We start from the raw sequence: 14670 nt of genomic DNA, 5'->3' as shown, positions 1-14670 counted from the left end.
TAAGAAGTGCTTGACTCCTTTCTCAGTTCAATCCAAGGAATGTATGAGAAGGCCAAAGTCACATTAAGCAATATCATTATGTAACTGTGAAGTACTGAGCTTTGATCTAGGTCAAAAAATCATAATTTAAATAATGTAGCAACTTAATTTATTCCCAAGATTTGAATGATCACCACCACCAACGCTTGCCTAATTACAGATTTGGTCTGCCAGTTTATACTCCATTTCTGCTTGTATTATGATTCAGATTATTGTACAAAGGCTTTTTTACATTGAGGATGGTCTGCATTTAAAAGTGAAGGGTCAGCTGAATCTTTTTAATAAAGTTTTGTAATGAAACCTGGGCTTTATGTGCAAGTGTCAATGTATTGGAAAATCAAAAGTTAAGAGGTAAAATATTCAAATTTGCCTAATTCCTATTAATTTAAAATGATGCAAACATCCTTTCAATGATACTTGTTTGTTTGTTTGTTTTTGAAGGTGCAAATGGTGGTTAGGCCTATTACTATTACTTTCAAAGAGAATTAAACCCCTGCCATTTTTATCTTTGAAAATTTCATCCTAGGCTCTGTAGTGCCTGTTGATTTTTTTTTTTTTTTTTTGAAAATTTTACCCAGTGCATTTTACTGAAACTCTTGAGTTCCTCTAAGATACAGGTGGTAAACTACCCTGGAAAGGCTTTAGAGAGTCGTACTTAACAACATGAAGTCTTTGAATGATTAAACAAAAGTAGTGAGGTGATTTTACCCTCTGTATACTACATTGGTGAGATGGATATTGGAGTAGTGTATCTAGTTCTAGTGTCAACATTTACAAATGTTAAAAATAGAGAAGCTGAAGAACATGCCTCAGGGTCTGTCTGTGCTACACTAAGTAGCATTAGTAGAACTTGAATTAGCAGCTGCTGGGTTTAACCTAGAGTTACAAATGTGTAGATCCAGGGTCTCAAAGTCCTGGCCTGTGGGCCATCTGGGGCCATAGAACCTCCCCACTGCAGCCTATGGAGGAGAGACATGTAGACATGCTGCTGCCAATGTCTGCTGCAGGTGCTATGCCTGCAACTCCCATTGGCTGGAGGAGAGGGATAGCGATACCATTATTAGTTGCTGGGCAGAGTCTTTTTCCCACAATGAATATAAACAAATCAAAATACTGAACACGGTTATCTGATGCACACACTGCTGCAATCCTGAAGATTTCAACTGCTCCATCGCTGAGGCCAAACAACAAACTGACAGAACTGAAGCATTGCCAGGTGTTGAGCAAACACTAAAAACACTTTGGAGGGTGAAAAGTTGTATGACAATTTTATTAAGAAATTTGAAATAAAAAGTACAATATAAATGGTTTTTTTCTGAACACCATCTTCAGTGACACTATTGGCCTGCTGGGAGGATTTGAGTTTGAGACCCTGGCTGTAGATGCTCAAGCAAACTATCATCTTGAGCTATTGAAGTCAGGACAGTGCTTTTCAGGAAGATATGCTTCAGCCAAACAAGCTATTGGTTCAGTATAGGCATAAGTGGGCGAAAACCAATATCTTCTACTAGACAGGTTGGAGTAGATGACCCATTTGGATGTTCTTGGTTTTAAAGAGATACCTTTTCTTAAATGCATTAACATTTTGAAGGTAAGTAGTACTTGATATTAGGTGAAGTTTATGGGCAAGGGAATATCAGCTGTGCTTAAGTATATTAGAGCTGAATTTAGACACCACTTCAAATAGTTATGAACCAACATGAAAAACTTAAATTGTTTTTGAGCAGGGGAGAAAGATATTCATATGGGATTATAGCAGTGGTTCTCAAACTTGTAGTGGTGCCTGTTCCCATAGCAAGCCTCTGTATATGACCCCTTATAAAAACCACATTTTCATATATATATTTAACACCCTTATAGCTGCTGGAGGAAAAGCAGGGTTTGGGGTGGAGGCTAACAGCTCAGGACCCTGTCATGTAATAACCCCAACCCCCAGTTTGAGAACCCCTGGATTATATGATAGTTCCAGAAGGGTGACTTGGACAGGGCCAGCTCTAGGTTTTTTGCCACCCCAAGCAAAAAAAATTTTGGCTGCACCCTCCTCCTGCCCTAGCCCTGGGTCACTGGTAACTTGCTCCTAGGGTGGGTTATTCAGCAGGAATTTTGGATTTGCAGAGAATACAGACAGGATTGGTTCCCATATGGTTACAGAACTGCAGTAAAGTGGAACAATTTTCAGCTTGTATGATTGGAGGATAGCTGGATGCATGTAAGACTGTCCTCCATAAATGAGGAAAAGTTGAGGTGCCTTTATTATTTTTGTTCCACTCTTTCTATGGGGAATTTGCCAATGCAGTATCATGGTCTTCCTTTTAAACAAATAAGGCAATGGCTGTTGAAAATAGCACTTCCAGTCCTAAAAACCACTGGGAAGCATTTCTTGGTCAATTTTATCCTACTTTTTCCTATAGCTGTGGATCCATGTATTTGATTTGGGAGAAATGAAGTAACAGCTGCCCAAATTGAGCTTGAGCACTCCTGAATTTTGAGGTGTTCAAATCTGGCTGGTAGATGCTAGATTCCCTTTCTGAATATTGCTAAATCTGGAAAGGAAGTCAATTTCTGCTTCCATGGCTCAGAAGTGGAAATCTTCCTACATGCCTGGTACTGTATCTAAAGCTGCTGAGGTCCTGTAGAGCCTCCCTCCCCATTTTAAATTCTATGGGGAGCCACCTCCCTCCCTTGCTAGGCTTCAGATAGAGAGGGGGACTGTCCATTTGGTCCACCCAATTCTTTCTTTGGGGGCTTCAAGGTGAGGTCATATAAGTATCCTTAATCCAGTCTGGGGATGTCTTTTGAAGGGGATATCTGGGCCAAAGCTGCCTATTCCTTGGGCATACTTATTCCCCATCATAGTGCCACCCTGTTCTAGCAGTGAGCTCTCCACTCACAGCAAGCTGCAGCATGAGGTTTTAGCTACCATACTCCCTCCCTTTCCTGTTGATAGTGGCCAAGGGAATGCTGGGAAATTTAGTTCTTTCCCTGCTCCAGGGCTGGCTCTATAGGCAGGGAGCTAACTAAGGAACTACAGCTCCCAGGCTGGATCCCTGCTGCCCCAAGCAGCTGCTTGCTTTGCTGGTGCCTAGAGCTGCCCCTGGACTTGGAACACATGTCTTGATTGGAGAAAACCAGTGAGTAAAAGGGAAACATGATCATGCAGCCTCTATTTTCAAGCTACTAAACATCCCCTTTGACAAGTTGCAATGTGGGATTCAAAACAAGGTATAGAGTAAAAAACTAAACTTTTTATGGAGAATGTAGCTGGTCTAGTTCAAACTATAATCCACACTACTCTTCCCCCAGCTAAGCAAGTTAATGCTTGACAGAATTCCACCCTTGCCAGCCACTACCTACAGACTCAAATCAACTTTAGTTCTTTAATTCAATACTAGACCAATAGTAAAAGGTGGTAACAAATAAGTCACGTACTTGATCACTTTAGAGGAGTCATTTCAGTGCATATAGCAGATTATAAAAAAAACTAGACTTTGTACATAGTATGGATTTATTGAATGACTGTCAAAGTTCTCAAATAACTTCTAGAAGCCCTGGAAAATACCTTCTGTATACAATTGAGTCAATCATGAAGCCAATGTAGCAGTTCACCCTGAAGTTTCCTGTTGATTTGAAGTTGACTCATTCCATTAAATCCTCCACAACAGATTTTTAAAAATACATGTGACAAGTTTAGGCTAAAGGATTCAATAATCAAGTTTACTACAGAAGCATCCAGTGAAGCAATGCAAACTCAACACTTTAAATTGTCCACAGCTTAGGGGGTGTCTCACTGACCTAAAAAAAAAAAAAATTAAGCATATATTCAGGTAACATTGCTGAACTTCTGGTGATTAAAATCAGTGTACACAATTAGTCTTGTCCACTATTAATAGATATTTAACCATGCAAGAAAACATTATGGTAACATGGCCATACCACTTCCTAAAATAAGCATTATACTGTTTATATTAGTCTGGGAGCATGCATAATTCCATGAGCTAGTTAATGATAAAGAGATAAGGGAGGCATTTGATTCCCATGTCTTACAGAATCATAATTTAAATGCTGTCACCCTCTGCAGTGTTGCAGCAGAGACTCACTGCCCTTCCAGCACCAGTGGTTGGTGGAAATAGTCATAAGTCATCAGAAACCAGACAAGTTGGGTATCATTTGAAAGCCCTTTCTCCCACTAACAATGGTGTCAAACATGAAAAATGAAAAGACATTTTCTTGAATACATAAAATCCAATTTTTTTTTTTTTAAAAGTTTCACAGGAATGTGAAACATGCAGCCCTTACAAAGTTAAATCGTGGCCCCTGACTGACAATCTGAGCATTAACTGATATAGTATCTGTAACTTAAAAAACAGTACTGTTAAGTATTGCATTGGCAAAGAAACAGTCCAATGGTACTGAGTACCAGCTTTGTTTATGCCAACAGTGTTGTAATGAGGCACTGGTTAAGACATCAGCTTTCAACCAGAAATTACTGGAATACATCAGCAAATGGTAAGCACAACACATACATTGTTATGTACATTGCATAAGTAATTTTTATTAAGTCCTTGTGTTTAACAAGGGCCTCCCTAGTGGTATTCAAAAATTCAGTTACTAGTTGGTACTGTCACCCCACTGATACCTAAAAATGATCAAAACTGAAATAAAAACCAATACTTTGTGGCAGTTCACTGATGTAAGAAGTGCACCCATAAACTGAATTTAAGGTTGGAGAGGAAATTGATCAGGAAAAAGTTGGAGATTCTGGGTCAAGTGCCAGGTGTGTCCAAGGCTCACTGTATACTAGGTCCCATGGCATGTGTGTCAAGAACACCAGCTGCTTCTGTTATAAACCAGAACCCTGAATTAAAAAAAGAAAATGAGTCCTTGTGGCACCTTAGTCTTTAAGGTGCCACAAGGACTCCCCATTGTTTTTGCTGATGCAGACTAACAGCTACCACTCCAGAACCCTGAAGGCATCTATTAAGCAGTTTCAACATGTGAGATGCTCATAAAGGCATTAACTGATTGAATTGGCCCGGTCAACACCGGTTTTCCCACTTGTGAGGTAACTCCCTTCTCTTCATGTGTCATGCCTGCATCTGTAACTTTCACTCCATGCATCTGAAGTGATTTTTTTTACCCACGAAAGCTTATGCCCAAATAAATGTCAGTCTTTAAAGTGCAACTGGATTAGTTTGTGTATACAGACTAACAGCTACCCTGATACTCTTAGCAAGAACATTGCATGGGAATTTAAGTGGGTGCATTGACCCTAAAAGACACCCACATATGACATCAAGTACTCTTAATGTAGCATATAATGTGTTGAGTTAAAAGGTAAAAACAAAACAATCAAATTTACTACTGCAAACAAAAAGATACAGTGCTCTCAAAAGGAAGAAAGCACTGCTAGCACCAGGAATATCAAGACAGTTTGCAACTGCTAATTTTTCCCCTTTAAATCTCCCCCCCACCCACCCCAAAAAGAAAGCATTCTGTCCTGTAATAGGTGGGAATTTGAGATCCCCAACTGATGCCAAACCTGGAAAAAAACTGTGACCCTACTTTAAGTGGTGCATCGGTGGTTGCAGTGACAGCAGCACCAGCAAGTATGACAGTAAGCAAGTAAAGCACCAGGCTGCCATTTTATCACAAAGGTTCATGTATGAGTGCCTGAATGAAACGCAGGTTTTCAACATACAATTGTGCAGCGTATGCATAATCTACCAGTACAAGTGGGTGTTGGTGTAACAATTCTTTCCAACATGTTTTAACGCACATGCACTGTGCTGTAAACAAGGGCAGTATTTTGTCAAGGTCCAAATTTCTTGATCAAGGAATAGTCAAGGCCCACACTCCAGAGAAAATAAAAACCTATAGGGATAATAAGTAATAGGGCTGTCAAGCAACTAAAAAATTAATTGCACTGTTAAACAATAGAATACCATTTATTTAAATATTTTTGGATCTTTTCTACATTTTCAAATATATTGATTTCAATTACAATTACAGAATGCAAAGTGTATATATAGTGCTCACTATTTTTGATTACAAGTATTTGTACTGTAAAAAACAAATAGTATTTCAATTCATCTCATACAAGTACTGTAGTGCAATCTATCATGAAAGAAACAAATGTAGAATGATGTACAAAAATAACTGCATTCAAAAACAAAACAATGTAGAATTTTCAAGCCTACAAGTCCACTCAGTCCTACTTCTTGTTCAGCCAATCGCTCAGAGAAACAAGTTTGTTTACATCTGCTGGAGATAATGCTGCCTGCTTCTTATTTACAATGTCACCTGAAAGCAAGAACAGGCATTTGCATGACACGGTTGTAGCTGGCATCGCAAGATATTTACATACTAGATGCGCTAAAGATTCCTATATCCCTTCATGCTTCAGCCACCATTCCAAGGGACATGTATCCATGTTGATGGGTTCTGCTCGATAACAGTCCAAAGCAGTGCAGACTGACGCACGTTCATTTTCATTATCTGAGTCAGATGCCACCAGCAGAAGGTTCTTTTTTGATGGTTTGGGTTCTGTAGTTTCTGCCTTGGAGTGTTGCTCTTTTAAGACTTTTGCAAGTATGCTCCACACCTTGTCCCTCAGATTTTGGAAGGCACTTCAGATTTTTAAACCTTGGGTCCAGTGCTGTAGTTATCTTTAGAAATCTCACATTGGTACCTTCTTTGCGTTTTGTCAAATCTGCAGTGAAAGTGTTCTTAAAATGAGCAACATGTGCTGGGTCATCATCCGAGACTTCTATAACATGAAATATATGACAGAATGAGGGTAAAATAGAACAGGGGACATAACATTCTCCAAAGGAATTCAGTCAAATTTAATTAATGCTTTTTTTTAAAATGAGTGTCATCGGCCTGGAAGCATGTCCTCTGGAATGGTGGCCAAAGGGGCATACGAATGTTTTAGCATATCTGGCATGTAAATACCTTGCAATGCCAGCTGCAAAAATGCCATGAAAATGCCTGTTCTCACATTCTGGTGACACTGATTTCAATTAGAACACAAAATACAATATATTTGAAAATGTAGAAAAACATCCAAAATATATAAATAGAATACTAATTTAATTGCATGTTAATAAATTTCAAACTGATTAATCACTATTAATTTGAGTTAATCACATGAGTTAACTGCGATTAAATCAACAGCCCTAGTAAGTAAATAAAAATATTTTGGGGTCCATTCAAAAGCAGGCAGGCCAAATCCAAATATTGACTAGCTCTGATTTAGAAGTTGACCAAATCACAGGTAGTGATGTCTGAAGAATGAATAAGGGGATATTATGAGCCTGAGTGGCTGCTATTTAACAAGGTTAATTCTGATATTGCAGCTTTACATAGCTGACCTTTCCTTGCTATTATATTTGAGGACATGGTTCTGGAGTTTTCCCCTCTTGACCTCACCCCCTTATCTTCTCCCTTCTTGAAGAAAGGATGGCTCAATCTGCATCCTGGATACAGCTTCCTCAGCAAAAACAAAAAAAGTCACACTACAGCTCCTATGTTGGAGGTAGGGTTAGTCAAGTTACAAGATGGTATGCTCTATCCCTTCCCCAGCCTATGGACGCTACCTCCATAGTGCTACACATCTGAGGTTCCCACAATCAGTGACTAGTGGATTAAAAATGAACATTCCCTGGGTTTGGTTCAAACTTCACCCTCATCTGCAAGTCTGCTTTTGCTTCATTAAAAGTATATGGTTTTGTTACCTAGAGCTGGCTTTTGGTTGATCAGCCATTTATGAATGGATGGCTGTTGGAAGTGAAGTATGTGAAGGTAAGGTAATACAAGTAAACTTCCAAGGTTTTTTGGTTCCATACACCACCTTTTTTTGGGTCTAGCGTTGGTCCTCAACTAGCAAGAGGAAATCTCCCAAAGACAAAAGGGCTTAGAAATTGTTACAATTGTTATGTTTTAAATGCCAATACTTAGGGCCAGACTGACTGAAGTGACACAAAGTATGGGACTCTGCATCAAGCCGCTTTCCATCATACATTAAATATTCGTTTAAACCATTTCTTCCAGTTCTGAGGTCAGAAGCTTGGTTGAAGAACTTAAAAATGTAACCTAAATTCTGAAGCCAGTGTAAGTTTTCCCATGAATTGGCACAGTGACACTGGATCTGTAATTTGGAGAGTTTAATGACATCCCTTTCTCTTACACTTGAAGAGCCTAGCTGCACTATGTCTATCTCCTCAGAAATAGGCCACATAGCACACTAAGTGCTCATGGCATCCTGCAGAGGATTTCAATATTAGGTCATCGCGTTAAGAGCTGCTGGTTTCAGCCATGCAAACCCTCTTTGAAATGACCTTTAGTAAGTGGCTGCTGTTGCTTATCAGAATTGCTAACCGGCATCCTTACCTTTGCAATACAGCTAGAAAGGTCTTTTCCATATCCATGTTTGTTCCTGGTCTTCGTTTGGGATTTGCGGTCAGTGATTTGTTAGCAATGGACACTAAGGGGTTAAAGTGAGAGTCAGATTTGGTTAGTATCAAGCGATAAATTACCAAGGTGAGTTGCCTGAAGACAAGCCAGGAAAAGAACTCTATTCAGAGACAGTTTAGCTAATATCAGTTTTCTTTAGTTATGTTTAAATGTAGGAGTCCTGTGATAAATTGCTCTTCAGTGAACCATCTGAGGAGCTTCAAACGAAATCAAATCAGATCTTTATTAGAAATATTCCATACAGTCAGATTTTTGCCTATAATCCTGATAAAGAATGTACAAAGTGCTAATTCTTCCATAGTTACTATTCTTAATTTTTAGACAGCTTTAGCTGAAATCTGGCTATACTGAACAGAACAAACTTATGTAAAAAGGTTCTCAGTGAGGATTTAAGCAAAAACAGACATGGTGACATGAAAGAGTGCTCTCTTTGATCCCTTACATTACTTGTTTCCAACAGATTTAGTGCTACTAAAGTAGCAATGCCAAAATCTAATGGAGTTACTTTATGGTCATGTCCACAGCACACCAGAAATGGTATTTCCTAGTATCCTTGGTAATGACCATTGATTGGGGTTTTAAGTAATACTTGAACACTAAAAACTTTAGTGGAAAAGGCCAGAGTTGTTATATGATGCAGATGGCAACTTAAAGCTCTAAAAATTAAGCTGAGCCAAGCTGTGTATCAAAACAGTTGTCCTAAAGCATTACTAGTGCTTATACCTCATAGTAGACATCAGTTTTAGCTTCACACAGCCTGGAACTTCAGGTTACTTTTTACCTTCAAAACTGTTTGAGGCACTAAATCAACACCCACACAAGGTACATATGTAAGAATTATCCTGATTTCAGATATGGGTCACAATTCAAAATTAAGTGATTATTTTGCCCAAGTCAAAAGTGTTATCACAATTCAAAATGAGGTTGTCTTTGAGGTTTAGACCACACTTCAGCAGTGTTTCTACTTTATTCTAGTACTGTCTGCTGCAGTTTCAGCATATCAGATGTTCTCAAAATCTCAATTGTATTTTGAATTATTTCATACTGTAATTATATACTGTGACAGGTTCAGTCACAGAGACCCCCTTGGGACTGTCACCTGACATGCTGAGATTACCTCTGAGCCCCTTTTCCCTGCCAGCTTGGGGCTCCAGAAACTGGTCTTGAGCCAGATACGCTAACTTGCTGCAACACAGACCCAGGTTCTGAACCACACCTCCAGAGCTGCAGACTTAACTGAAAACCGCTCAGCAAGTACTCCTCTCCAGCACCCAGCTCCCAATGGGATCCAAACCCCAAATAAATCCAGTTTACTTGGTATAAAGCTTATACAGGGTAAACTCAAATTGTCTGCCCTCTATAACACTGAGAGAAATATGCACAGCTGTTTGCTCCCCCAGGTCTTACTTACTTTTTATACTTAAACACACTTTTAAGTGGTTCCAAGTAATAACAGAAAGAACTAAGTAAGTTACCAAGCAAAATAGAGCAAAACATGCAAGTCTAAGCCTAATACATTAAGAAACTGAATACAGGTAAATCTCACCCTTAGAGATGTTCCAATAAGCTTTTCCCAGTCTAGAATCCTTCCTAGTCTGGGCCCAATCCTTTCCCCAGTACAGTCTATTAGTTCCAGCTTAGGTGGTACCTCTGGGCCCCCACCCCTCCTTGTAAATGGAAAAGTACCAGATTTAAGATGGGTTCCAGTTCAGGTGACATGATCATATCGCTGTAAGACAGGGGTCTCAAACATGTGGCCCACAGGGTTGTTTTCTGCAGCCTGCGAACTCCTCGTGGGCCCCCCCAGCCCTCCCCACAGCCTTTACCTAGAGCGGCTCCAGCCCGACATGCACCAGGGGAAGGGCAGGCTCCCTGCCTGCCCTGCCCCCTGCCGCTCTGGGAAGCAGCCAGAATACAGGGGACAGGGGGGGGGGGGAGAAGATAGATAAAAAACAGGGCTCTGTGTTGCTGTTGCTTCAGGCAGCACCCCCAGCAGCTCCCATTGGCCGCAGTTCCTCATTGCACGCCAATGGGAGCTGCTGGGGGTGCTGCCTGAAGCAACAGCAACACAGACCCCTGTGCCCCTCCTCCCCCAGGTTCCAGCCACTTACCAGAGTGGTGCGGGGACAGGCAGGCAGGCGGCCGGCCCTGCCCCTGGTGTGTGTCGGGCCGGAGCCCATCCCCCCGAGATCCCCTGCAGCCCAACCCCCTGCTGTACCCCACACACCCCTGATCCCCACACCCCAACTCCCTGCCCTGAGCCCCCACCATACCCCTCACCCCTCCTGCCCTCCCTGGGGGCAGGAAGGAGGCAGAGTTGGGGTGGGGATTTCAGGGAAGGGGTTGGAATGGGGGCAGGGCCTCATGGAAGGGGTGGAGTGGGGGGCGGGACCAAGGGTGGCAGGGGGAGGTGTCAGTAATGCAGCCCTTGGCCAATGTACTAGTCCTCATGTGGCCCTCATGGTCATTTGAATTTGAGACTCCTGCTGTAAGACCCTCATTCTTCTGAAAGTACACAGGAAGGCCTGCAGATAAACAAACCAACCATTTACAACCAACTGTCCTGGTCAACGGGAGCCCTCAAGATTCTAATCCACCATTAATGGCCCACACTTTGCATAATTACAATAGGACCTCAGAGTTATGCTTCATATTTCTAGTTTTAGATCCAAGAATGATACATACATACAAATAGGATGAACACACTCAGTAGATTATAAGCCTTGTAATGATACTTTACAAGAGATCTTGCATAAAGCATATTCCAGTTACATTATATTTACACTCATAAGCATATTTCCATAAATCATTATGTAGTACAATGTCACATACCTTCCAAATTGAAAGATGAATAAATGTTTCAGCTGTTGTAAGTATATTACCTGTCAAACAAGTTGGTGTCATGATATGGTCTTCCAAACAATTCTTTCATCATAATGAAATCTGATCTGTCTAGTAGTGTAGTGAAGTCCCTCTAAAAAGAATAAAGGAGTGAGTGCAACTCAGATAGTCTTCTACAGCTGGTCAATGGCAGACATACTATATGGATAAACTTCAGTCTTTATGGATTGAAGATGTGTCAACAGAAATACCAGGTTTAACAAGCACACAGCAGCATGAAAACCAACGATGCCAAATGCTGAATTACTGTAGCACTGGTTTTTGAGCATCCCATCAGAAGAACACTGTTGGATGCAGATACCTTGCAGTGCACAGTTAAAAAAGTGTTTGTAACAGCTTCCACCATCCTGAAGTATCAGCCCATTTTAAAGTTACATTTCTGTAAGTGTTGAATTAGAAGTTAAATGATCTAACAGTAATAAACTCAGAGCAAAATTCCATTTTGCAAGCTGTGAAGTAACCAGAAGCGTAAGGGGAGTCCTTATTTAATGAAGCTAGTAAAACTCAGTTTCTAGAATTCTAATAGAGATTTGTACTCCAGTTAATGCATTTTTTAAAACGGAACATTTAGCTAGTTTTAGACAAGACACTAATCTTCAGTGATTCTGTGGCAAGATCCCTGGATTCTTCAACACTGCAGCACAGTGAATTGGAATTTCTGCAGCAATTTCATTTTTTATTTAATGAAAATACATCTGTTATTTGACACTGATTTTATGCTGCCTCCACCCTGTTTTCAATGTGTTGTACATTTTTGTTCTGAGTGCTTACAGCACTTCAGAAGATGGGAGTTTGGCAACTGGAGAAGGGACAGGTGACTTGGCCCAGCCATGGAGAGTTCAGTTTGGGATACACAAATTCTGCTAAAGTTTACTAAATCCATTAATGTTGCTTTACTTTCATTTGGATTTCAGCATTAGCAGCCCAGCAAAATGAGTGAGATTCACACCTTAAAGCTATTGTTTCAAAACTGTCTACTGACATATATCTGTTTATACACAGTCAGGTCTTGACAACCATGAAGGTTAGAAACAATCTGTTAAAAAGAAAATGTAGTTTCTCCAGCAAAGGCTGGGTGAAGGATTGATTTCACAATTTCTGAAGCTGCAGAAACAGAACGAGATCCTAGTTTTAGTTTGTCACCCTTCAGCTTAAACAATGTGATTCAACAAGTTAATTACAATGAGAAGTCAAAGCACAGTGCAAGTCACTCACTAAATCTTACCCAGCAATTTGCCCATTTCCTTTTGTGACAAGATTCAGTCCATGTTGAGTGTTAACTAAGCTAGTGCCTACAGGACAGAAAATATATTGCTCAGTGTCCATCCAGAAGGAGTTAAATAGTTACACACACAATTAAAATCTGTCTTGCAGTTTTATCCCACAGAGCTAACAAATAGTTCAATGGGTAAAGCGAAACCACAAGTTTGCTCTATGAGGTATTTCCAACGACATGAACCTACAGGAGAGGCTCCATCGGGATAGACCTCAGTTATGTGGTACTGTAATATGAAATACAGGGATGAGATCTTACAGCTTCTGTAATTACCAATATAGGACTTTGTCAGCATCAACTAGCCTAAACAATAACTTCAAACAGGAACACCTACTGAAGAGGTAAAGGCCTGCTTTTTCCATGATTTATAATGGATTTCTGATCTTGTCCTGCCATTTGATATGAAGTCTTCATCAGACGACAACTACGAGAATCAACAGGGTCAATCTGGTGTTCAGCTTTCCTCAATCCATTTCACTGCCAGAGCAGATATAACTGTGGTTGTATAAATCAGAAGCTTAGAAAATCTGATATCTCAGCATCCTCACAGGCTGCTGAAGGGCCCAAAAACTACAGCAGCACTAGCTTCTGCTATACACATGTCCACAGCTTTTGAGGATCCTTCAGTACAGTCTATGATGCTGCCCAAATATTTAACAGCTGCCATCTGCTCTATGTCCCATCCAGACAGGTTAATACTGAACCGGTTATAATCTAGAACTGGAGACTGCTTGATTGTAATGGCCAGTGATTTAGTTTTAGCCAGATTATTAATCTGGACAGGGAAACTGACTATACACAAACTACTATCAATTGCACAAAATGACTGAAAAAGGCAAAAAAATTTCCCTCCTATTTCTTCAGTTAGCCATCTCAGGTTTTATTTGTAAAAATAGCAATTAAGTTTTCAGGGGGAAGTGTAGTTCTGTATGTTAATATTTAGCTGGATATTTTTGTATATGTCCATTGGAGATGCCAGTGAAGTTAAAAAATCCTTCCACTTATGTGCAGAGATAACTGATAAAACTAGGTGTTCATTCTATATTTACAATTAAATTATTTACCAAGACTGAAATGCTTCTCAAATTGAATACATTTGATAGAAAAGTTCTTACTTAAAACCAAAAGCCACCAGACACTGAATTTTTAATAAAAAGGTAGAATTTCCTACCTCATGAACAGGCATCTCCTAATTTCTGGTTGACAAAGCTTCTTTGTAATCACTTCACTTGCCTTGCTTTTTAAACATGTGCTCCACCTGAAAGAGGTCAGTTTACAGCAACACAAAAACACCAACACAAGCAGCACCAATTTTTAACAATGGGGTTGTACCACCATACAATTCCTGAAGCACCTGTGTTCTTCCTGAAAAAAAATCACCCATGCAACTACTGGCCACAACCCTACTTCTGGAGAGCTAAACACTAGAACCCAGAAGGTAAAGTTTAAAAAAAAACCAAACAAACAAAAAACCACTTGCTGTATACACAGAGCAGTGGCAATAGACAAACATGGTAGTCCTGATTCTAACAGATTTTCCCTTTAGTCTGCAAACAGGAGTACTTGTGGCACCTTAGAGACTAACAAATTTATTAGAGCATAAGCTTTTGTGGACTACAGCCCACTTCTTCGGATGCATATCTGACACTAAGGTAAGCTTAAACCATTAAATGGCAAGTGTGTACCTGAACTAGAGCACGATAGACAAAAGCCACATAACCCAAGCGTTCAGAAAGGCTGTCATCATTCACTCTCTTCAGAGCAGTTGAACATTTTGCCAATCATCATAACATTTCCTCACAACATCCTCTATATTCTGGAGCAGAATAAATGTTTACTATTTATGAAACATCTCCACTTATTTCTTCTAGTATAAAAACAGATGCCAGTTAAATGAAAATAAAGCTCTAATTCTTCCTGTACCAAAAAAATCTGATGGCAAGTTTAATAGGACTGAGTTTTATATGGCTCTTCAAAAC

At 40.0% G+C, this 14670-nt stretch overlaps 1 protein-coding gene and 5 non-coding genes across 19 annotated transcripts in view; all 6 read right to left on the bottom strand.

The window, feature by feature from the left end:
- Positions 1-3604: 3604 nt before the first annotated feature.
- Positions 3605-14670, bottom strand: part of TAF1D (TATA-box binding protein associated factor, RNA polymerase I subunit D) — a 28258-nt gene continuing 17192 nt past the window's right edge. For 3 of the 14 annotated variants that reach the window (XM_034758963.1, XM_034758960.1, XM_034758965.1), the window contains 5 exons: positions 13863-13949; positions 12641-12707; positions 11347-11488; positions 8431-8524; positions 3605-3831 (listed from right to left, as the gene is read on the bottom strand). The gene's annotated coding sequence lies outside the window, so the exon portion shown is untranslated. Of the gene's footprint in view, positions 3832-6690; positions 6806-7081; positions 8189-8430; positions 8525-11346; positions 11489-12640; positions 12708-13862; positions 14057-14670 lie in introns of those variants that run through there. The other 11 variants (XM_034758962.1, XM_034758961.1, XM_034758970.1 and 8 more) reach the window with 10 other exon arrangements.
- Positions 8250-8380, bottom strand: LOC117871460. Its single transcript, XR_004644254.1, has one exon. It is a non-coding gene; the product is annotated as a small nucleolar RNA SNORA25 (small nucleolar RNA).
- LOC117871462 lies at positions 8960-9080 on the bottom strand. The gene has a single exon (XR_004644256.1). It is a non-coding gene; the product is annotated as a small nucleolar RNA SNORA32 (small nucleolar RNA).
- LOC117871458 lies at positions 11587-11727 on the bottom strand. Its single transcript, XR_004644252.1, has one exon. It is a non-coding gene; the product is annotated as a small nucleolar RNA SNORA8 (small nucleolar RNA).
- Positions 12777-12908, bottom strand: LOC117871403. Its single transcript, XR_004644212.1, has one exon. It is a non-coding gene; the product is annotated as a small nucleolar RNA SNORA18 (small nucleolar RNA).
- LOC117871454 lies at positions 14414-14486 on the bottom strand. The gene has a single exon (XR_004644250.1). It is a non-coding gene; the product is annotated as a small nucleolar RNA Z40 (small nucleolar RNA).

This window comes from Trachemys scripta, chromosome 1 (assembly GCF_013100865.1).
Source record: "Trachemys scripta elegans isolate TJP31775 chromosome 1, CAS_Tse_1.0, whole genome shotgun sequence".
NCBI lineage: Eukaryota > Metazoa > Chordata > Testudines > Emydidae > Trachemys > Trachemys scripta.
This window is presented reverse-complemented; position numbering and strand designations above follow the sequence as displayed.